Source organism: Puma concolor, chromosome C2 (genome assembly GCF_028749965.1).
Source record: "Puma concolor isolate L17-30 chromosome C2, mPumCon1.1.hap2, whole genome shotgun sequence".
In the NCBI taxonomy this organism is placed as follows: domain Eukaryota; kingdom Metazoa; phylum Chordata; class Mammalia; order Carnivora; family Felidae; genus Puma; species Puma concolor.
In genome coordinates this window covers 97285453-97309536 of record NC_141675.1, presented here as the reverse complement: position 1 = coordinate 97309536, position 24084 = coordinate 97285453, and the positions used below count along the sequence as shown (strand labels likewise).

Sequence of the window (24084 nt, the reverse complement as noted above, 5' to 3'; positions counted from 1 at the left end):
TGTCTGAGTCATGGCAAATAAATCTTATGATAAAAAGTGGATTTCAGAATATGTGCTTTGCAACATAAACATTATACAGATAAGACACTATGTTGAAATATGTTTTCCAGAACCATGAACCCAATATTTTCCAACATAAGGACTTTTTTTTTGATGTTAGGAAAGCAAACAAAAATGACACTCATATGTTTATGTTAGGGAAAAATTTATGTTAGGGGGAAAAAAGACATGTTTTGTTACTAACCATAACTCCTATATACATATTTTAATAGCAGTGTATATTTGTCACACAGCTTGCAGACAATACTTTGCAAATACAGATCTAAATCTCTATTAGAATAAATGTCTTCATTGCCTAGTAAACCTTACAACTTTGGAATTCTTATGACAAATCGGAGTTTCTCACCAACTCCCCATATCTAGACTCTCCAAAAGAGATACTATATGACCACACTCAATTAGAAACATGTTTTGTAATTTTCTTTGGCTCTTAATGGAAGGGAAATATTTCTGATAAGCTCTATACACATCATTGTCAGTGCTCCTATAAGACAAGCTACTATGACTATTTGTGTGGCATATGGAGGAAAGAGAAACTAAATGATCCTTTTAGGGATCCAGATGGCCTCCAAGTAACTGAGATAATGACATTTAAACACATTCAACAGTGATTTTTGTTTCAACAACTCCAAATTATGCATAGGTAAAATGTAGTCTATATGAAAATATGTAAGTATTAGAAAGCTCTCAAAAATTTCTATTAACAAAATAATTCCAATCAATTCACCTAATTCAAAATGGAAAGGAGTATGGGGCACCTGGGTGGCTCAGTCGGTTGAGCATCTGACTTCGGCTCAGGTCATGATCTCACCATTTGTAAGTTTGAGCCCTGCATTAGGCTCTGTGCTGACAGCTCAGAGCCTGGAGCCTGCTTCGGATTCTGTGTCTCCCTCTCTCTCTCTGCCCCTCCCCCGCTCATGCTCTGTCTCTCTCTCTCTCTCTCTCTCTCTCTGGCAAAAATAAATAAACATTAAAAAAATTAAAAAAAAATGGAAGCGAGTAGAAATAATATTTTTGTTATGTATGAAAATAGTGCTAAGCAATATTTTTCTTCTTGGGGTATTCTTAGCTGAGGTTCTAATAAATCTCTTTAAAAATGACCTGGAAAAAGGGTTATTTCCATTATGTTAATGATCCCCTAGGTAAGGAAAGAGTGGAAGTGGCTCATTAATGGAACTTGCAGGTGATAAGTTAAGATGGATGGCAGGCACCAGTGAAGCTCCTAAGATGTTATATAAATGGACCCGGAGAGGGTAGTGATATGAGTCAAAAATAACAAAATGAGATTCAGCTTAGAAAAATGAAAACCAATACATCTTCAGCAAAATAATTCAATGGGTAGGAGAAACCTGGAGAGTAGTAACACTGACAGGGACCTGGAGCTGATAATGGAGGACAAATTAGATATCAGTTTGCAATGTAATATGGCTGCCAAAGGGGCTGATGCTATTTTGAACTGAATACAGTGATCCATTATGTTGGGACAGAGCAAAAATATAGAGAAATGATTCCCACTTTCCTTGACTCTGGTTAGGCTAAACTACTTCCAGGCTTCCCGACACCTGAAATGTGTTGAGAAATTGAACTGAGTGGATAGCACTGAAATGATTAAAGAAATGGAAAGATGTATTTATGGGAAAAGATTAAAGAAGCTAAATATGTGTTGCCCGGATAAACAATGACAAACAGGGCTAGGGTAGCACTAAGTCACCATTTGAAAGTTGTCATTTTCCTCAGGAGAAAGGGCTATATAAATGTAAAATAATAGCAACAGTATTAAAATGACACAGGAAAGTGTATAAGAGGGTATTGTATGGCCTTAGTACATGGCTAATATTTGAGATCACTTCCTGACATCAGCTTTTCATTAAAGAGTCCTTTTGGTTGCTGGGCTATTGATGGAAAGTACTGGACAGCTCCCCTTCTCGATCTCATGGTGAAGAAATGAACCAAATTGTTACTGGGAACAAGTAAATTTTGTGGACATATTTTTAGTGCTTTTCTTAACACTAGCCTCCATTACCATATTCTTCAATCAAAATTTAATCTACTTATCCTGTTTCCAGAATCCATATCAAATCTTGCTTTTGCTTATCTATCTCTAGGAACTCAATAGTTTTTTTTTTCTTTGAAATGCTTATTTATTTATGAAGTAGGGCTGTGGGGGGATGGAGGAGGGAGGGGCAGAGAGAGATGGAGATAGAGAATCCCAAGCAGACTCCGTGCTATCAGGGCAGAGTCTGATGCATGGCTCTATCTCATAAGCTGTGAGATCATGACCTGAGTCGAAATCAAGAGTCAGAAGTGTAACCCACTGAGTCACCCAGGGGTCCCCTGTAGGAACTCTTTCCTAAGTCAAACAACCAAGAAAATGGAAGATATGAACCAATTTACACTAAGATGCTCGTCTGTGAGAGAACAGGTTAATATACTTCCCAAAATACACAAAATGACATATTTTGTACTATGAAAAGCTCTCTGTCCAATAGATGAGGAATATGTTTTGATATGGACCATTCCTACGCCCTTCAAATCACATTCCCTAAGCTTTTAAGTGGAAAACGCTGATATTTGAAGGTGCCCCTGCACCATTTCAAGCTGCTAAAAGAGCTGCAGCATAGTCTTAGAGATGGAATGGGCTCGATTTAATAGATGTTTGGGGTTTTGCATTAAAACTCCAAACATCAAGCGCATGTGACATGCTTTATGACATATGAAGCTATGTGGGGGAAATTTTCATGCAGCTACAACAAGCCAGGACATGCTCTATTGGAAGCATGGTTGTAAGAGAAATATAACTTAGCTCCCTTCCAGCTCTAACATTCTATGACTCTATAATTCAATGACTGAGGATCATTTTCATGATTCAAGAGTCAATATTAATGAATTCTTTCCAAAATGAAAATGTGAAAAAGAAAGTGAAAGATGAAAAGTTGTTCCATTATGTGTTAAGTATTTAGGATACCAGGGAGATACAATTTGGGAACAAAGTGAGTGATAAAGTATATAGGGTTAGCAAACACAAGGGGGAGGGGGATTAAAAAAAAAAAAAAAAAAAAAGACTGCAGTGACCATTCATCACTGATCCCTGGAGTGGAAAGGAGGCAAATGTGAAATCTCTGCACCTACTTGTGATATATTTGGAAAGACAGGATATCTTGCTCAGGGGAAACTTTAAGGAGTCAGACATCTGCTTTAGAGCAAACACAGTGAAACATGGGTCACTAAAGAGCCCCTAAGTTACAAGGAGGACAGGTTTGTGACCCTGAAAGTAGGCAATGCAGACAGAGAAAAAACCTAGTCTAGATCTGCCACTGACTGGCCTGAGGGATTGGTGGGGAATGGGAAAGCAATGTAATAATCACCAGGGTCCACTTGTTATTTATATTCTAATAGTAAAGAAAATAGCTTCTTAGGTTTCAGGTAATTTCCTAATACAAGTGCTTTAATGGAAACAAAGATAGTCACCTAAGGCAGCCAGTTTAGCCAAACACGGTCAGTAAAATATATTGTGCTATGTATAAAATGGCCTGTTCTGTTGGCCAAAGGCAGTCTTTATGATAGATTCAGGTCACTCAGGGTTTACCGATAGCATGGCTCTCTGTGTTGATTATTAGTAGCCAAACACAAAAGCTGTTTTAGCCATGTCTCATAAATTAGTTCAGCTTCCAAGAGGTGCAGCCTAAGTCAACACCACAGAAGTCAAAGACAGGATGCAGGTCACACTGAAATACAGAGATAGGCAAACTTAGCAAGCCTGTAGAGTCTGTTTTGGTTTCAACTGTACATAGCTAGGGATTATTCATTCATCTGATTTCTCCAAATAAACTTGCATAGTTTTAAATTATAGCATCACTGTATAGACACTATGAGAGTGTAAATTTACTATTCATGAGTGAGTAAGAATTTACATAATACATTGTATTATACACTATATGTAGTATATATACTATATAACGTATGAAAATAAGTAATAGATGTGCAACAAAGTAACATTTCAAAAACTACAAGGATTTGAACTATAGAAAGATAACCTCATCATGTCGATAAACAAACAAAAATTAGAGGATCCTGTGACCACATTTAACTAATGGTACCACCATCCTGCATTCAATGCCTGGTAGGGTTTTTTTTTTTTTTTAATTTTTTTAATGTTTACTTCTTTTAGAGACAGAGCATGAGCAGGGGAGGGGCAGAGAGAAAGAGGGAGACAAAGAATCTGAAGCAGGGTCCAGACTGAGCTGTCAGTACAGAGCCCAACGCGGGGCTCAAACTCATGAGCCGAGAGATCATGAGCTGAGCCGAAGTTGGATGTTCAACCCAGGTGCCCCAATGTCAGGTAGTTTTGCCACATGGATTGGCTAGGAGTATTTGGCCATAAGTGCACTGCACATTTTGTCCAAGTCATCTGTGATTTCACAGATAACAGACAAGAGACATGTATAAAGATTTGAGTGAAAGAAAGATTGTAAAACTATAAAAGGAAAACCAAACAACCCAGAATTCCCCCAGTCACATATGACTTGTGGGAGAAGATAAGTCCAAAAGCAAAGTATAACTGATTGATACCCAAAGTGGAGTACAGGGGGAAACATACTGCAACTCATTATAGACTTGCAGAGAGATTTAAGAAACCCTTTGACAGAGAAGATTACTATACCTATAAACCTAAATTAACCATACCATATTTACTAAAGAAACCTCTACCTCCAGCCTCTTCCATTCCACCTCCTATAATTGTCACATGTGAAACGCATCTAATGCTAACATCTATAAAATCCACCCCAGATGACTCCAAATTTAAATTTCATGAAATTGAATAATGACTGTTTATCTAGAAGTAAAATGTGTCAAGGGCTTCATAAGCACATGTAACCTATATACAGCTCTAAGAGACAAGTATTATCTTGATGTTAAAGAAGAAACTAGAAGGATAAATATTTATATAGTCAGTTTAGCAATCAACATTCTAAGCCAACTCTAGCTAACTCTCAAGTTTCCAGCAGAGAAACAATGACAAGACATAAATAGAGTTCCTTAAAAGCAACTTAGAACTCATTCTTTGATTTGTATATCATTCACTGTAGGCCTTCCTTGAAACTTGGTTTAATTTCTTTAAGGCTATAAGCAAAGAGATTGTGATACCTATATCTGTGTGTGTTCACACATGTATGTATGTATTTTATTTGTTCAACAGATATCTACTTAACACAAAATTGTGTGCTCAGCACTGTACCAAGTACTATGGATAAAACCATAGGCACGGTCTTTCCTCGAATGGAGACTACCATCTATCTGCCTGCTCTGTTTGAAGAGGTAAGATTATTTAAAACTAACTCATACCAATAAAAAAAAAAAAGCAGCCAATACATGAAAATATGGAGAAGGATGGGATTTATTAAGAGAAATATGTAGCTATGAAAGGGATCAACCACTTTTGAGAGATCGACCTCCTAATACTATTGTTGTCACCATCATTATTACTATAGATATGAAGTAATTTTTATCATTGTAAAATTGAAGAAATTAGAATTCTGCAGGACTGTCAACCATCAGAGCAGGGGTCACCTGGAGAAATGAGAATAAATAGACACCTGCCTCAAGGTTCAAGATTCAGGGTACATCAATCTTCTCTTTTCTGTAAATGAACAGAGAAATAACTACCTTATGTGAATGACAATCATTGAAATGGGATGTCTCCTGTGACCTGAAGGAACAGGCAAACTGGGATGGATATTCAGTTACACTGCATAATAATACTATGCTCACAATTTCATTAATTTCCATAATTTTAGTTTTAGATCTTTATCGCCCACCCAACATTTCTAAATAATGTTACCTTTCAGAAATTCTTTTCTATTTAATTTATTTTTTCTCCTTTGATTGATCCAAGGGAGAAGAAATAGTGTTTTGTTAACACATAAGTACCTAGCCCAGGAAAACCAGAGAGTGTTCTCTAAAAAGAGGCATGGTAATGGTCAGATGCTGATCCACGACTGAGCCTGAAGGAGCTAGTATAACTATGTGATGAAAAAGCAAAATAAAACAGAGAAGGAAGAAACAGAATTGGGGATAGTAATAACTACTAATTGCTTCCTACTGAAGTGTTCCTTTACTATGCATATCATACATGGTGAATAAATAATTATGATATGCCATGTACATAATCAAAAGGAAGAATGAATTTTGAAGTGAAATGAAGGGAGAAACCAGGAAATGTTCTATGAATTAAAAGGTCTGGGGAAGGAGCCAAGATGGCAGAACAGCATGGAAGTTTTTTTTGTGTCTCGTGTCCAGTGTTTAGCCAAACCAACACTAAATAATCCTGAAAACCTAGAAAACTGATCTCAGGATTAACACAACAATCTGCACAACCTGAACCACAGAACTCAGCAGGTACATGGCACAGAGAGGTAAACTGGGGGAGAGAAGCTCCAGAGGGCAGGGAGGTATTTTTGGTTGTGGAAAGAGGACCGAGATTGGGGGGTAGATGTTGGGGGAGAGAAAATGGGAAAAGCACCAACCCCCCCAAAATCAGCTGGAGAGAAAGTGGAGAAGTGTAAATAGCTGCAGAAAATGAGCTAAAAAGGGAAAAAGGAAAAAGGACAGGGTTTAAATTCCATTAAGACTCTATAAACAGGGGAGCACAGAGTCTGAAACTCCTGGTGGTGCTCTGGAGGGAAGGGCGAATCCCCAGGAGCAGAGTGAAGTCTGAGGGTCTTTGGGCCACATAAGGAGAGGAAGTTTCCCTGCTGGGAGGATATCTGGTATAGGCTGTGTGGCTCCCCAATAGGCAAAGGCCCCAGTGGACCCTGGAGAACAACCACATTTGCTGGAGCTGGAACAGGGTCAATGGGGGTGAAGCCTGGTGCCAGATGTGTTTTGGGATTTTCCATAATCCCTGAAATGCTGCTGCTACATGATTGCATGATCTTTTTATGGGGCAGGCTGGCACCAAGCTGCAGTCTCTGGGTGTCGACAGCAGCACGGTACCATGAAAGTTTCTGGGTGTGGCCAGCACCCAGCCACTGCTCAGTGAGAACTCCTGCAGAGGGGCAGAAGTTCAAAGTCCCTCAAAAATAAGGGATTTGGGAAAAACAGCCGCATCTGAAATAAAACTCAGGAGGGAAGTGCTACTTCGGGCTTAATCATGGACAGTGTGAAAGCGGGCAGTGGATGGAAGTGGAAGACAAAGGACAGGTGTGCAATTGTTGCTTGGGGAGAAAAGAGTTCCAATACTAGAGACTGGCTAGCTGTGTGACACCATTTCCACCACTTCCATGCATGCACATACACACCTATAAGCACAACAATCCACCCCAGTAAGCTAAGCAGTGCCAAATAGTGGAGAACAGAGTCTTTACACTAAGCGCCACCCAACTAGTCCAACCTCGCTCTTTGGGAACATAAATCTCTCTGCCTGGTTAGTTTACAGAGTATAAAGCACTTCATAGATTGACTTCTAGGAGACAACAAAGTAATGTCAATCATATATCAGTCTGTTTGCTGGTCCATCTATTCAATTTTCTTTTTTTTCCCCTCTTTTTCAATTATTTTCTTTTTCTTGACTACAGAAAGAGAAAAAAAATTATTTTCAATTTTTATTAAAATATGTTGATTTAATTTTTATTCTCTGATATTTTTTGCTTCTGTGTAAATTTTTCAACTTCTATCTAACTTCCACCATTTCATTTTATTCTATTTCAGTGAATTCACTTTTTCAAATTTTCAAATGATTTCCTTTTTTTTCTTTCTTTCCCCTTTTTCTCTAATCTATCAAGCCCCTTTCAACACCCAGACCAAAAAACACCTAGGATCTATCATAATTTATTTGATGTGTGTGTGTGTGTGTGTGTGTGTGTGTGTGTGTTGTTTTTAATTTTTTAATTTTAATTTTTGACCTCATTATTTCCTTTTCTCCCTTCAAAATGACAAAACAAAGGAACTCACTCCAAAAGAAAGAGCAGAAAGAATGGATAGCCAGGAACTTAACCAACTCAGATACAAGCAAGATGTCTGCATCAGAATTTAGAATCACAATAATAAGAATACTAGCTGGAGTCGAAAATATATTAGAATCCCTTTCTGTTACGATAAAAGAAGTAAAAGCTAGTCAAGGTGAAATAAAAAATGCTATAAGTGAGCTGTAATCTTGAATGGATGCCGCGGCAGCAAGGATGGATGAGGCAGAACAGAGAATCAGTGATACAGAGGACAAACATATGGAGAAAAATGAAGCAGAAAAAAAGAGGGAGACTAAGGCAAAAGAGCACGATTTAAGAATTAAAGAACTCCGTGACTCATTGAAAAGGAACAACATCAGAATCATAAGGGTCCCAGAAGAGAAAGAGAGACAAATTGGGGTAGAAGGGTTATGTGAGCAAATCATAGCAAAAAACTTTCCTAACCTGGGGAAAGACACAGACATCAAAAACCAGGAAGCACAGAGGACTTCCATTAGATTCAACAAAAATCGAAAATCAACAAAGCATATCATTATCAAATTCACAAAATACTCAAGGAGAGACTCATGAAAGCAGCAAGAAGAAAAAGTCCTTAACCTACAAGAGAAGACAGATCTGGTTTGCAGCAGACCTATCCACAGAAACTTGGCAGACAAGAAAGGAGTGGCAGCATATATTCAATGTGCTGAATTGGAAAACTATAAAGCAAAGAAGTCTTTATTCAGCAAGACTATCATTAAAAATAGAAAGAGAGATTATAAGTTTCCCAGGCAAACAAAAATTAAAGGGGTTTGTGACCACCAAACCAGCCCTGCAAGAAATTTTAAGGGGGACTCTCTGAGGGGAGAAAAGATGAAAAACACATACATACATACATACATACATACATACATACATACATACCAAAAGCACAAAGACTAGAAAGGACCAGAGAACACCACCAGAAACTCCAACTCTACAAGTAACATCATGGCAATAAATTCATATCTTTCAGTACTCATTCTAAACGTCAATAAACCAAATGTTCCAATCAAAAGACATAGGATAACAGAATGGATAAGAAAAGAATTTCCATCTATACACTGCTTACAAGAGATCCACGTTAGACCTAAAGACACCTACAGATTGAAAGTAAGGGGATGGAGAACCATTTATCATGCTAAAGGTCAACAAAAGAAAGCCAGAGTAGCCATATTTATATCAGGCAATCTAGACTTTAAATACAGACTGTATCGAGAGATGAAGAAGGGCATTATATCATAATTAACAGGTCTATCCACTAAGACCTAACAATTGTGAACATTAATGCTCCAAATGTGGCAGCACCCAAATATATAAATCAATTAATCACAAACGTAAAGAAACTCATCGATAGTAATACCATAATAGTGGCGGACTTCAACACCCCACTTACAACAATGGACAGATCATCTAATCAGAAAATCAACAAGGAAACTGGCTTTGAATGGCACACTGAACCAGATGGACTTAAGAGATATATTCAGAACATTTCATCCTAAAGCAGCAGAATATAATTCTTCTGCAATGCACATTCTCCAGAATAATCCACATACTGGGACACAAATCAGCCCTCAACAAGTAAAGGAAGATCAGATCATCTCGTGCATATTTTCAGACCACAATACTATGAAACTTGAAATCAACCACAAGAAAAAATTTGGAAAGGTAATAAATAGTGGAAACTAAAGACCGTCCTACTAAAGAATGAATGGGGTAACCAAGAAGTTAAAGACGACTTTAAAAAATACATGGAAGCCAATGAAAATGATAACCCCACAACCCAAAACCTCTGGAACACAGCAAAAGTGGTGATAAGAGGAAAGTATATAAGAGACTCTTATATGGAGAACAAACAGAAGGTTACTGGAGGGGTTGTGGGAGGGGGGATGGGCTAAATGGGTAAGGGGCATTATGGAATCTATTCCTAAAATCATTGTTGCACTATATGCTAACTAACTTGGATGTAAATTAAAAATATACAATTCAAAAAATTAAAAATAAAAATAAAAATCTGAGTATATTATAAAAATTAATACACACCCTAGTAGGGTTAGACTCTGGAACCTTAGCCAAAATTTTTCAAAAAGAAAATTACCTTTTAATTGAAAATAACCATATCTCCATAGATAAGCATTTCATGGAGATAGATACTACTTTGCATTGTTAGATGTTTCTATTAATGATTTTAAAATTTTATGAGCACATGTATGCCAAATGAGATCCCCCCACCCAAAAAAAACAGAATAGATTATTTCCTAAGGGTTAGTTACATCTTAATAGAGTTCTAGTAACTGTCTATAGTTTGCATGAATATCTGTGGGCCTTTGGAGATAGTTTCCACTATTATTTGATTTTTATTAATAATCATTATGAATCACACAATTTTAGGGCTTAAATGATCCTTCCAAATGATCGTCCAACACCTTCATTCTGCAGAGGAGGATAGTGAGAACCAGAGAGGTTATATGTGTTAACACATGTCACAGAGGTATTTCAGGCATGTCTGGGAATTTATTCATTCAACAGACATTCATTAAGTACCTAATATGTATTGGTTTTGGTTGTACACATATCCTACAACAGTAGTCTCCTAATGCATTCTCAAGTATCTCTTTCTTTCACAATACTTTTATTTTTTTAAAAGTTTTTTAGTTAGTTAGTTTGTTTGTTTGTTTGTTTATTTTTACCACAAGAAAGAGAGAGAGCAGGGTAGGAGCAAAGAGACAGGCAGAGAAAGAATCTCAACCAGGCCCCTCACTCTCAGTGCAGATCCCAACATGGGGCTCGAACTCATGAACCGTGAGATCATGACCTGAGCTGAAATCAAGAGTTGGAACTTAACTCATTGAGCCACCTAGGTTCCCCATTCCAAATACTTTTAAATCTATATGTTCATTTTACTCACCAGAGTAGATTAAGGTATATAAAAAGTCCCTGTATACCCAAGATCAGCTCCTGAATGTGATAAGAAAACTAATAAGGATAATTGATTTATATACAGTTTTGAAAAATAGCCAAGTGATGCTCTTAATTTATGTTGAAACTATGACACAGAAAATCAGCTTTCCACAAAGGAAGGTACAATCCAGACTACTTCTAGAATAATACAGGATATAAGTACATTTTCTATTTAAAAAAAAATTTTTTTTTTAATTTTTTTTTTTTTCAACGTTTATTTATTTTTGGGACAGAGAGAGACAGAGCATGAACGGGGGAGGGGCAGAGAGAGAGGGAGACACAGAATCGGAAACAGGCTCCAGGCTCTGAGCCATCAGCCCAGAGCCCGACGCGGGGCTCGAACTCACGGACCGTGAGATCGTGACCTGGTTGAAGTCGGACACTTAACCGACTGCGCCACCCAGGCGCCCCTTAAAAAAATTTTTAATGTTTATTTATTTTTCAGAGAGACACAGACACAGAGTTTGAGTGGGGGAGGGGCAGAGAGATAGGGAGACACAGAATCTGAGAGCTGGATATGGGGCTTGAACTCATGAACTGCGAGATCATGACCTGAGCCGAAGTCGAACGCCCAACTGACTGAGCCACCCAGATGTCCCAGGATAAATACAATTTCTAATTTTGTTTAGAGCTATGCACTGAACACTAAAGTGCTGATAATTTTATACACACAAGATAGAACAAAGTCACGGTAAGAACAGTTTTTCCTTCTATTCATTCTTCATGAAATGAGCTCTGATAATGAAGGCCAATCTTCGGATGTTGTATATAGAACTTGCCTCTTCTTCCCTAAGCTTGCCCTTAACTTGAAGAAACATTTTCACAGTTGGTATGTCAGACAACTAATTGTTTGAGAAAACAAATACTGGCTCTCTTTAGGCTTATAGGCAGATTCATTTAGGTGGAAGTTAACATAGGCAGTAACAATTTGTGTCCAGAGAATAGACACTAACTATAGATGAAGTATTTGATCCCTTTTATTCAGGATACCCTTTCACCCTTTCTCCTTTTCATTATATATTTCAGTCTCTTTCTCCCTCTTTCTCTCTCTCTCTGCCTATCTCTGTCTCTGTCTGTCTCTTTCTCTCTGCCTTTAAAATATTGGGATATGTTTATTTGCATGGATTAGAAATTTTTCTATTATAGAAATAATGTAAACAATGGATATATGAATAAAAATTGAAGGTAGTAGAGGGGTGCCTGGGTGGCTCAGTCAGTTAAGCATCCAAATTTAGCTCAGGGCATGATCTTGAGGTTTGTGAATTCAAGCCCCACGTCAGGCTCTGTGCTGACAGTTCAGAGTCTGCAGCCTGCTTCGGATTCTGTGTCTCCCTCTCTATCGCCCCTCCCCCACTCGTGCTGTCTCTCTCATGAATAAATAACCTTAAAAAAAAAAAGAAATTTCAGGTGGTGACACAGTACAAAAAGGACAAGCAAAGTCCAAACCAAGAGAACAAGTCATTGCTCCATCTTCCATTCATACTAGAACCCAAGCAACTCATGGCAGACTTCAGGTCTTAGTCTCCCATTTATAATCTTAACAATTAGAAGATGAAACACTGTATTTTGAGGATGGAGGAATATGGCATTGCGGAAAGATGGAAAAATAAGAAATGGGAGAAGGAAAGAGGGACAGAAAATGGCAGATATGAAGTAAATGAGATGGAAAATGCTACTGTCCATCACTTTTACAATATTTTTCATAAGCAGACTTTGAAGCATATATGTAAGAAAAGTAAACAATGCAAGTCTGGGATATGTAGAATGGTCATTACATCTCAGCTTACATAGAAATGTTCTTGGTGTAAACCTATTACCCAGAATAATTATTGGTAGCACGCTGTGCATTCTCAAAAGTTTCACAGTTTGAAAAAATTATATTGTTACTCAAAGGACAGAAACTTCTCATAATAAGTCGACAATATGACAAGTGAATACATTTTATTTCATTTCTCATTTATAGTCCATTGTTTATACTATAAACCATTTACTAAAGGATCATATTCTCTTCATGCATGAATAAAATGAATTTGATCCCAGTTAGAATAAATTCAGCCAAATTCCATTCCTGGAAACTTCTCAGTGGTGGACTAAGTTAATCCCTAGTCCAGTACCAACACACCAACAGCCCAAGTATACTTAGCATTATGACTCAACTGCCATGTGTTAAACTTCATTTCTGTTTAATAAGGCACCTGACATTCAAGGTTTGGTTCTTCCTATCCTATGTAAAGGAAAGGGCAGTGGCAGTTAGAAATAGCTCTGTTGCTAGGAATAGGAATTCCCTAATCCCTGTATCCCTAGTAGTAAATTAAAGGTACGTAACTGTGTAACCAGTAGCAATTAGCCTTCACTCCCATTCCATTGAAAGCATTTGCTGCAGGCAGTTTCACTAGAAGAACAATATAACCAAACCAGTATTCATTCCTAACCACTAGAAGGTATTTTCAAAAGCTTTTCTTTTAATCCATTACTTCTGTAAAATTTTAAAAATTAATAAAATGACATGAAAACAAAAATTTATTGATGAGGATAAAGGGAAACAGACACATTTCCTGTGACAGTATGAACTCTAAAACATGTTTGGCAATTAATTGGTAATAACTATTACATTTAAAACATGTTTACTTTTAACACACCCATCCAACTTTTGTAATCAGCATAATGGTTAAGAGAGCAGGTTCTGGATGCAGACTGCTAAGGTCTGAATCTTAGCTCAACCTCTTAGCAGAAGTATGGCTTTGGGCAAGTAACTCCCTGTATCTCAGTCCCCTCCATTGTGTCCACTGTATAGAGATAAAAACTAAACCTATTGTACAGGATGGTGGGAAAAAGTAAATCAATAGATGCAAGTAACAGGCTCAGAAAAGTTCAAGTCTAAAAGCAATCAATAACTTAGCTGTTACTATTATGCATTACAAGTGAAAAGACCAGCTTTCATAAAGATAATATTGGAGAATATTGATAATAAATTATTTAACAATGTAAAAACTCTATATTCATTGATATGAGAAAGGTTACATATACTGTACAATCCACAATATAGTACTGTGGAATATTATATACATTAGAAAAACTTTAAGTGAGTTAGTTATGTATTTATTGTCTTTCCTGGATTGCTCAGCACAAAAAGCAAATTGCAGACCTTATTCGATCAGTATCATCCCACTTGTTTTTCATTTATTTACTTTGAAAGAGAAAGAGCGAGAGTGAACAGGGAAGAAGTAGAGAGAAAGGGAGAGAGAGAATCCCAAGAAAGCTCTGGGCTTTCAGCTCAGACCCCTACTCGGTGCTCGATCCGATCCCACAAACCATGAGATCATGACCTGAGCCAAAATCAAGAGTCTGACGCTTAACCGTCTGAGCCATCCAGGCATTTCATTATTCCAATTTTAAAATGCAAAATTACCATCCCCAAAGAAATGCTCTCTTTATTTATATTTATATTCATCCTACAATTAGGATGCACTGAATACTATACTAATACTATCAAATAGTACTATAGCACTGAATAACAGTAATAATAAAAACAGACACATGGGGCGCCTGGGTGGCGCAGTCCGTTAAGCGTCCGACTTCAGCCAGGTCACGATCTCGCAGTCCGTGAGTTCCAGCCCCGCATCAGGCTCTGGGCTGATGGCTCAGAGCCTGGAGCCTGTTTCCGATTCTGTGTCTCCCTCTCTCTCTGCCCCTCCCCCGTTCATGCTCTGTCTCTCTCTGTCCCAAAAATAAATAAACGTTGAAAAAAAAAAAAAACAAGACACAAAATTTGGCCCTCAAGGAGGTTATATGCTAAGTGTCAGGGACCCACAAAAAAAAAACAAATAAAGAAGTAAAATATACAGTATATCCAATAGTAGTAAGTGATATAGAAGAAAAACACATTAAGTAGTACAGTTGCACATAGAGAATACCTGAGGCGGTAATGGTGGTTGGTGGGATCAAAACTTTAAATGGGGTAGTCAGGACAGGTCTCTCAGGGGAAAAAAAAAAGACTAATTATAATAAAGCAGACTCCTAGGATAGGTAAAATGGTAAAGTATACTTCTATGTTTTCTGAACATGTGCATGTATTTATATGTTTTTATGAACATGAAGGAATGTAAAAAGGAGAATATACCAAGGTGATATAGTTAAATATCTCAGGGAAGATAGAGATTGGAAGGAAACAAAATTAATGAGGCTATTATTGTCTTCTTTATACATTTTTATTGGTGCAAATGTTATTTTTGACATTAAAATAACTGATTAAGATAATTACAGTAAATAAGTAAAAACAGTAAGTAAGTAAAAAATCACCAAAAATCAGATTAATAAATTTCCTTTCAAAGCACATAGTTGGTGCTCAGTAAATACTGGTGGACCTGAAATATTATTTATGTCTTTGTATCACTTAAGTACTCTCCAGGGCTTGGCAGATAAGGAAACTGAGGCCTACAGAGGTTAGATGTTGGTTAAAGAAACAAAAGTTTTTATTAATGCGTTACGTATTCTATGCTGCCTTATCTGTATGGTTTGTGGGTGTAGATTTAGCTCAGTATTTTTTGCAAAGAAGTTTCCTCTTATAACTAAAGACTGACTGAGACTCTTCAAACAGTCTGCATAAAGGAAGGAGGGATGTGGAGTTTGGGTCTGGGGGAGGAGAATATAAGGACTGCATTGTTGACAACGAAGGCAGCATACCTGCTGTGCCCTACACGCAATACAACAGATTTGTTTGAATTTTGCCTTTGTCTCTTGCCTACACCCTACTTTCCATTGGACATGCTGTTAAACAACAACAAAAAATGATCAAAAGCTAAACATCTGAAGGGAGAAGAAAAATAATGAGAACACTTCAGCAGCATCAATCCCTGAATAATAGAAAGACGGCTTCAGCATCTGACAGGGAAATTGCAGAGAGGGTTGGCCTTTGCTATGTTAGGAAAGGATTCTGAAGAATTTTCCAGAGTCAGCAGCATATTCACATATGTAGCCACCCATCCTTAGCTCTCACACTATTTGTAATTATGTTCTTTCTCAACTGAATAAGGTCAGAACATGTCAGCCTGGACTAAACACTCTTTCTAATGATTAGAAGAATACTCCAACTACAGACTAAATGGTGGTGATGAACTAATTAAATAAATAAAAACATAGCCCCCAAAGTTGTTGTCTGTTTATCTAGACTGCTGTTGAAAATGGGAAAGATGTTATTGTGATACAGTCACAGTCCCTTCAACCTGGCTATTCTGGCTTACACATAATTTGAGTAAATACATTTGAAACTCTTGAAATGTTTAAGAACAGTATTAACTAGAAGCCAAAGGTGTTACCATATTTCTTCTCAGAGACAAACACCAACTAGCTCCATATTTAAATAAATCAATATCAGCCACGTGCAAATATTATCTTCTATCAGGTACCAGTGTGTGAAAATGTGGCTAATGATGTCAGAGGTAATTTTAGCTTCAGATGTTGTGACACGATTTTTCATCAGCTCTGTAATTGGGCTACAAGGTTAATCAGGCTTCACCGTATGTAGAAATAGAAGCAGACATCTACTCCTGGTATTTAAGCAGGAAATACAGCCTGAGTTCTCTGACATTTCCACCACTAAGGTAAATTGTCAACTGAAAGGATACTTTAAAAACCACACATCATTCCATGAATACCTCTGCAACATTAATGTGCAATTGGTTATCAAGGCATGCGAGTTCTGAGATGTATATGAAGAGAGAGCTGGGATGGAAAAGAAAAAGAGACAGATCCAATGTCTGGAACTTGCCAGTGGAGGCCAACTGGAATGGTAGAATTTTAGTAGGGAATAAGGGACCTCACATAGGGAACAGTATAAAGAGAATCTGAAGAGTAACAAGAAGTTACAGGTGGAAATAGGGGTGAGAAAACGCAAAACAGCCTTGTTTACGTGTCAACTAGAGACAGTTCTGAGACTAACGATGCATTATTAAATAAATCTCCTTTCAAGTTTTGAGCTCTAATATGGAAATAGTCTGTTAGCTACAGATGGGGTAATGGTGGCTTTACATTGTTCTCTCCAGAAAATTCGCTGTGCTTCAAACTAAAACGTTCAAATAACTGAAAGCTATCTCTTTAATCTCTAAAACATGCTTTCATTTTAACAGTTTTTCCTGTAACTAATTATAAAATACATCAAACACTTATTTAATTCACTTGTATTCCATTCCAACAAGCATCAATTATTTTCCTATATTATATAATGCAGTAAAAGGACTTTTTGGGATCTCTTAGGGTACTTAGGTTATTGGCCCTAATGTGGAATGGCTCAGATCCTGTCCTAAGTTCATAGATGTTAAGTTTTTCCCCTTCGTCATTAGTTTCCTGTACACAGAAGAGCTTACTTTTTTTTTTTTTGACATGATTTGAATTTCATATCCAATCTGATTAAGAACACAAGTACTGTTCACCTTCTTTCAAAACTCATTCAGCTGGAATCTGTACCCTCAGAGTCATCTCTGCTTGTTTCAATGTTCAGAATACATGCTGGATGGTAGTGATTCGCTATAGTCTAATCTCTAGTCAATTTGAGTATTATACATAAGGGAAAACATAAGGATCACTAGACAGAAATGCAGCTGCAGGCAAGCCAAGAGGAAATAAGGGTTACTAATGTCACATGCCTGGGAATATGACTAAGTGATAAAAAGGGTTGGGTGACCTAACTGGGAAAATTAAGACAAAGACAAATTATAGCCCTTACTCTTGCTGAATTATTCAAAATGATCAATTAACTCTGGCAAGTTCTGCTTATAAGAGTTACAGTTTGAACCATATAATTATGGTGCTTGATGATATTTAATGTAACAATGTATTATGAACTGGCTTGGTATTGTTATTTAATTGCTTCAAGTTCACAAGTTTTATTTCCTTAACAGGACTGTGCACGCCTTGAAGGCAGGGATCAAGTCTTCCCACCTAATTTGGTCTCCCCACAGCTCCGTGGATAATCCAGTGCATGTAGAGAATACTGTATAATTCTGTACTGAATTGAATTGTTCTATATGAATCTTTATTAATTAAGCTGAAATTAGGATAGTATATTCTTTCTGCTACTATCTGACCAAGTGATAAAACAAAAATGGGAAAAGAGGAAAAATGTTTACGTATGAGTATTGAGAAGATATATAACATAACAATTTATATATAGTCATATAATTATATAATTTGTTCTCCATATCATATTGTAATATAATGGAATACCTTAGTTGTGTACACTTAAAGTGTACAGGTATAAGCACATTCACACAAACGCTTGATTATACATTATTAGATCCACTTCAGGAGATAGTCACTTGAATCTATTAACTAAATGATTCAATTAAGAGAAAGTTTCATGAAAATCATTGTAGAAGAGTTTCTGAGATAGCTGCATATCCATTCAATGTCATTTAATGTGTGTGTGAGTGTTTTTGTTTATTTGTTTTTGGTACTTGACAGCTAGAGTATCACTAATAGAATTTGGCTGAAGAGAACATTATCAGGATCTGTTAGAAAACTTTTCACCTTTTTCTTTTAACCTTTGAAACTAGAGCCACTCACCACCAACATATACATTTAACCCTGATCAGAAAAAATTGAAATAAATGGAATGATTACTTTTGTTTTATCTTCATACACAAATCCTGAATACTCCTATCACTTCCAGCCACATATCCCTGACCCTTTCTAAGACCATCGCAAAATCAAAATCCAAAGCAGGCATTTCCAAGATCAGATACTTCGATGCAAATTATTTGCTGTTTACTTCTCTGCCTGTATCCTGTTTAAACCACCTTCTTAGAAATACCTTGAACACCAGGCAGCCATTCTAGGCTTTTCTGTCTCTACTACTGTCTGAGCCATGGCTTTGACAATTAACAAAACTCTTCGTTTGTCTTCACTGAATTTGTAGAATCACAGCTCTGGTGGCTTTCCCGTGGCAATGAGGGAGCTTAAATATTTTCTTGTACTCAGAATCACGGAATCATAAAAATTTTAGAGCTCAGAGGGACTGAAGAGATCCTTCAATTTTAAAGCTGAATTGGGCATCGCATGTAAACACAGCATTTCCTGATAAGTTACTTTAAGTCTGTCAGTGGAAAGACTAACATATATCTGCTACCTATGTATTCTCAAAGGAAATAGAAACCAGGATAAACGGGGGGTGGGGGGGGTGGGGGGGGCATCGCCAATGTTTTCTAGTTCCATAAGGGAAGAAGGAGAAAACCATCCAAGACGTCTAAGGCTGCAGAAAAAGGGCCGTGTGTGTGTGTGTGTGTGTGTGTGTGTGTGTGTGTGTGCACGTGCACGTATGTGTCCTATTTCCTTGAGTAAGAGAATACTCAGAAGATTGGATAAATGCACACAACACTGACATCTAAATGGGATGACTAATTCTCCACCATTCCACTAACGATGTTGCTTGGTCCTTATATAATTATATACAATTGCTTTTATATATTAATTCAAATAAGTAGCTGACTCTATTAAGCTATTGATTCTATAAAATGAAATATACTACATAAAGATAACTTGGACTCAGAACATATATTTGATTTCCACATTTATATGTGCATATATATTCTGAATTTTAAGATGTGAGTAATAATTGCAATAAGGAGACAAGAAGAAAATTCACATACTCTGCTTTGGATTTTCCTTTAAGATAATTTTCTCTTTAAAAAAAATTAGCATTCCTGCTGATTAAGAATTACTATATGAAAATATCTTTTTAATTTTTTTCCCATTAGAAGTCAGTTTCTCATAATTATAGACATAATCAAGAGTTAACCTTATTTAACCTTACAGCAAGATCATAAAATTGCCAAACAAGATCACTAGGTCTGACTCCCAACATTACTTTGAAAAATCAATGCAAAAAACTATAATTTTACAATAAGATAAAAGCAGGTTTCACTCATTTAATTAATCTCTATGTAATTAAATGGAAAAAATGTTATATTCATTAAATAGTAATTATTTTCAACATTTACCCTGAGAAAAAAAATTATCAGAATTTCTTTGATAAATATGAATCTTTTGTGAAATCACTGAAGACTTTATGGAACTCAAGTCTCTTCAAGTTCAAAAAAGACAATGAATATACCTGGGATTATCCCAAATATTGACAATAGATGACACCTATAGGTGTAAAGATTAATGTAGATAATCCAAAATCATGCACAGTGGTAACTAAATCATTCTCAAAAGATTGGGTCTAGGAGATTGAAACCATAATTCACCTAGTACATTATAAGACAATAAAAAAAAAATGTTCATATATAGAGAACAATCCTCAAAGAGATGGTCAAGCATACAAAATGAATGGTTTGTTTTAAGGCCAATTTTATGTATATCCTACATGGATTTTAGGGACGATTTACAACCATTGGGCCCAATTATCTTGTTCCAAAGCTAATAATAATAAATAATAAATAAGCCCTGAAAACAGAATCTAAGAAAAATTTATATCAGTTCATGTTCTTCACTGGGAAAAAAAAAATTTCCACAGAGACTAACATAAGGAAAAAAACCAATGCGTTGACTGGCTTCACAAGGTAAGACACAGAATCAAATAAATAAATAAATAAATAGTTGAATGCATACAGCCTAATAAACTAAAACTCCAGGGAAACCTCAGAAGGCTTACATGTAAGAACTTACTAAGAGATTACTTAGTTTTCATCTTAGAGATGCATGAGTTCTAATCACTTTCCATCCTCACATGAGCATAATCCATATTAAAACTAATTAGAAGAGCTATTCAGTCTAGTTGCCCTAATCAAGGTAGAGAAGGCTTCATGGTTGACAACCCAAATAGCACCAGGTGGAATGCAAGAATGGCAGTTCCCCAAAGGAAAAGCTAGTTGCTGTTACAGGAATAAAGGAAAAGGGATTCTGGCGAGCCAAATCCCTTCAGTCAATGTAGGCCTTCATTCAAGTAGGCCTTCATTCAATGTAGGCATTCATTACACTTCAGTAGTGAGTTAATGTGTGAGGATATATGAATACAGAGAAGCTGTTGGATGGCAACAGTCTAGACACCTTGAGAATTAGGCACTAACCTCAACTGCATAGACACACGAGAGGGAATGGCACAAAAGTCTAAGGGTCTCCTCACATTTGTTAGAAAGAAAAGCGTTGTTATGCCAAGTTACATCTGATGGAAGAAATTTTTAAAAAAGCTCATTAGATATGCTTGCTCATTACTGGAATACAATTATAAATTCACCAGTTGGACTGTGTTTTTAAAACTTTGATATGAATGATGTATTAGATGAAAGACATTCTGTCCTTATGCACACCTGTTTCTATATACAAATGTTAATTAAATCAAAGTCCCTACTATGAAATAAAAATGTGAGATGTTCAAACATTATACTTTAATGATAGGTGATAACTGGTTTAATTATTTTTTAAATAGTAATATGTACAAATAAAAAGTTAAGAATTATTAACAGAACAAATATAAATTTGGATAATGTATTTGGTAATTATTCTTCTCCACTAAAGATCATTTTTGTAGTTATGTAGGATGCAAATAAGTAGTACAGATATAAATTTTGGACTACATTTAAATATCTTCCTGTCTTTGATATCTTTACCATGTATAAAATTGCTTTTGCCATATGAAATTAAAGGAAGGAAAAGCTAGTTTCCATGCAAGAAATTTTGGTTTACTTGAGGGTTTAATATTGACTAGTGTTAAATATCATAAAATTCAGTCTATATTTTATTTTATTTTATTTTTTCAGTATATGAAGTTTATTGTCAAATTGGTTTCCATGCAACACCCAGTGCTCATCCCAAAAGGTGCCCTCCTCAATACCCATCACCCACCCTCCCCGCCCTCCCACCCCCATCAACCCTCAGTTTGTTCTCAGTTTTTAAGAGCTTCTTATGCTTTGGCTCTCTTCCACTCTAACCTCTTTTTTTTTTTTTTTTTCCTTCCCCTCCCCCATGGGTTTCTGTTAGTTTCTCAGGATCCACATAAGAGTGAAACCATATGGTATCTGTCTTTCTCTGTATGGCTTATTTCACTTAGCATCACACTCTCCAGTTCCATCCACGTTGCTACAAAGGGCCATATTTCATTCTTTCTCATTGCCACGTAGTATTCCGTTGTGTATATGAACCACAATTTCTTTATCCATTCATCAGTTGATGGACATTTAGGCTCTTTCCATAATTTGGCTATTGTTGAGAGTGCTGCTATAAACATTGGGGTACAAGTGCCCCTATGCATCAGTACTCCTGTATTCCTTGGGTAAATTCCTAGCAGTGCTATTGCTGGGTCATAGGGTAGGTCTATTTTTAATTTTTTGACGAACCTCCACACTGTTTTCCAGAGCGGCTGCACCAATTTGCATTCCCACCAACAGTGCAAGAGGGGTCCTGTTTCTCCACATCCTCTCCAGCATCTATAGTCTCCTGATTTGTTCATTTTGGCCACTCTGACTGGCGTGAGGTGATACCTGAGTGTGGTTTTGATTTGTATTTCCCTGATAAGGAGCGACGCTGAACATCTTTTCATGTGCCTGTTGGCCATCCGGATGTCTTCTTTAGAGAAATGTCTATTCATGTTTTCTGCCCATTTCTTCACTGGGTTATTTGCTTTTCGGGTGTGGAGTTTGGTGAACTCTTTATAGATTTTGGATACTAGCCCTTTGTCCGATATGTCATTTGCAAATATCTTTTCCCATTCTGTTGGTTGCCTTTTAGTTTGTTGGCTGTTTCCTTTGCTGTGCAGAAGCTTTTTATCTTCATAAGGTCCCAGTAATTCATTTTTGCTTTTAATTCCCTTGCCTTTGGGGATGTGTCAAGTAAGACATTGCTACGGCTGAGGTCACAGAGGTCTTTTCCTGCTTTCTCCTCTAGGGTTTTCATGGTTTCCTGTCTCACATTCAGGTCCTTTATCCATTTTGAGTTTTTTTTTGTGAATGGTGTGAGAAAGTGGTCTAGTTTCAATCTTCTGCATGTTGCTGTCCAGTTCTCCCAGCACCATTTGTTAAAGAGACTGTCTTTTTTCCATTGGATAGTCTTTCCTGCTTTGTCAAAGATTAGTTAGCCATATGTTTGTGGGTCTAGTTCTGGGGTTTCTATTCTATTCCATTGGTCTATGTGTCTGTTTTTGTGCCAATACCATGCTGTCTTGATGATGACAGCTTTGTAGTAGAGGCTAAAGTCTGGGATTGTGATGCCTCCTGCTTTGGTCTTCTTCTTCAAAATTACTTTGGCTATTCGGGGCCTTTTGTGGTTCCATATGAATTTTAGGATTGCTTGTTCTAGTTTTTAGAAGAATGCTCGTGCAATTTTGATTGGGATTGCATTGAATGTGTAGATAGCTTTGGGTAGTATTGACATTTTGACAATATTTATTCTTCCAATCCATGAGCATGGAATGTTTTTCCATTTCTTTATGTCTTCTTCAATTTCCTTCATAAGCTTTGTATAGTTTTCAGCATACAGATCTTGTACATCTTTGGTTAGATTTATTCCTAGGTATTTTATGCTTCTTGGTGCAATTGTGAATGGGATCAGTTTCTTTATTTGTCTTTCGGTTGCTTCATTATTAGTATATAAGAATGCAACTGATTTTTGTACATTGATTTTGTATCCTGCAACTTTGCTAAATTCATGTATCAGTTCTAGCAGTCAGTCTATATTTTAAACATTGAGAACACAGACTATGAAATATATCACTCTGAATTTAGCTCTCTTCTAAGCTGAGGTACATTTATACTATATGTATATTTTTAATTAATTAATCCATCTATATATGTGTAAAGATCCTTTTCCCTTGAATAACTAGGTGCTGAAATAATAAAAAATTTTTGGTGTGATTCAAACAAATAGGATCAAGATACTGAAGCTTTTCAAATGGCAAAACCAATAAAGGCATAGACTTGGCCTCTCTTCAATATAGCACTATGGAATCACACTATATCATACTAATCATATCATCTTGGTAACACAGAATAGTCATCAAAGGTCAGCCCAGCTCTACGTACCTATACTGTGTAAATATTGTGTATACTGTATAAACAGCCTGTGACCTTAAGCAGCTTTTTTTTTGGAGGGG

The 24084-nt window shown here is 36.6% G+C and overlaps 1 protein-coding gene across 6 annotated transcripts in view; it reads right to left on the bottom strand.

Annotated features, from left to right (window-relative positions):
- Positions 1-24084, bottom strand: part of LSAMP (limbic system associated membrane protein) — a 922095-nt gene that overhangs the window by 573856 nt on the left and 324155 nt on the right. The gene's annotated exons all lie outside the window — the stretch shown is intronic.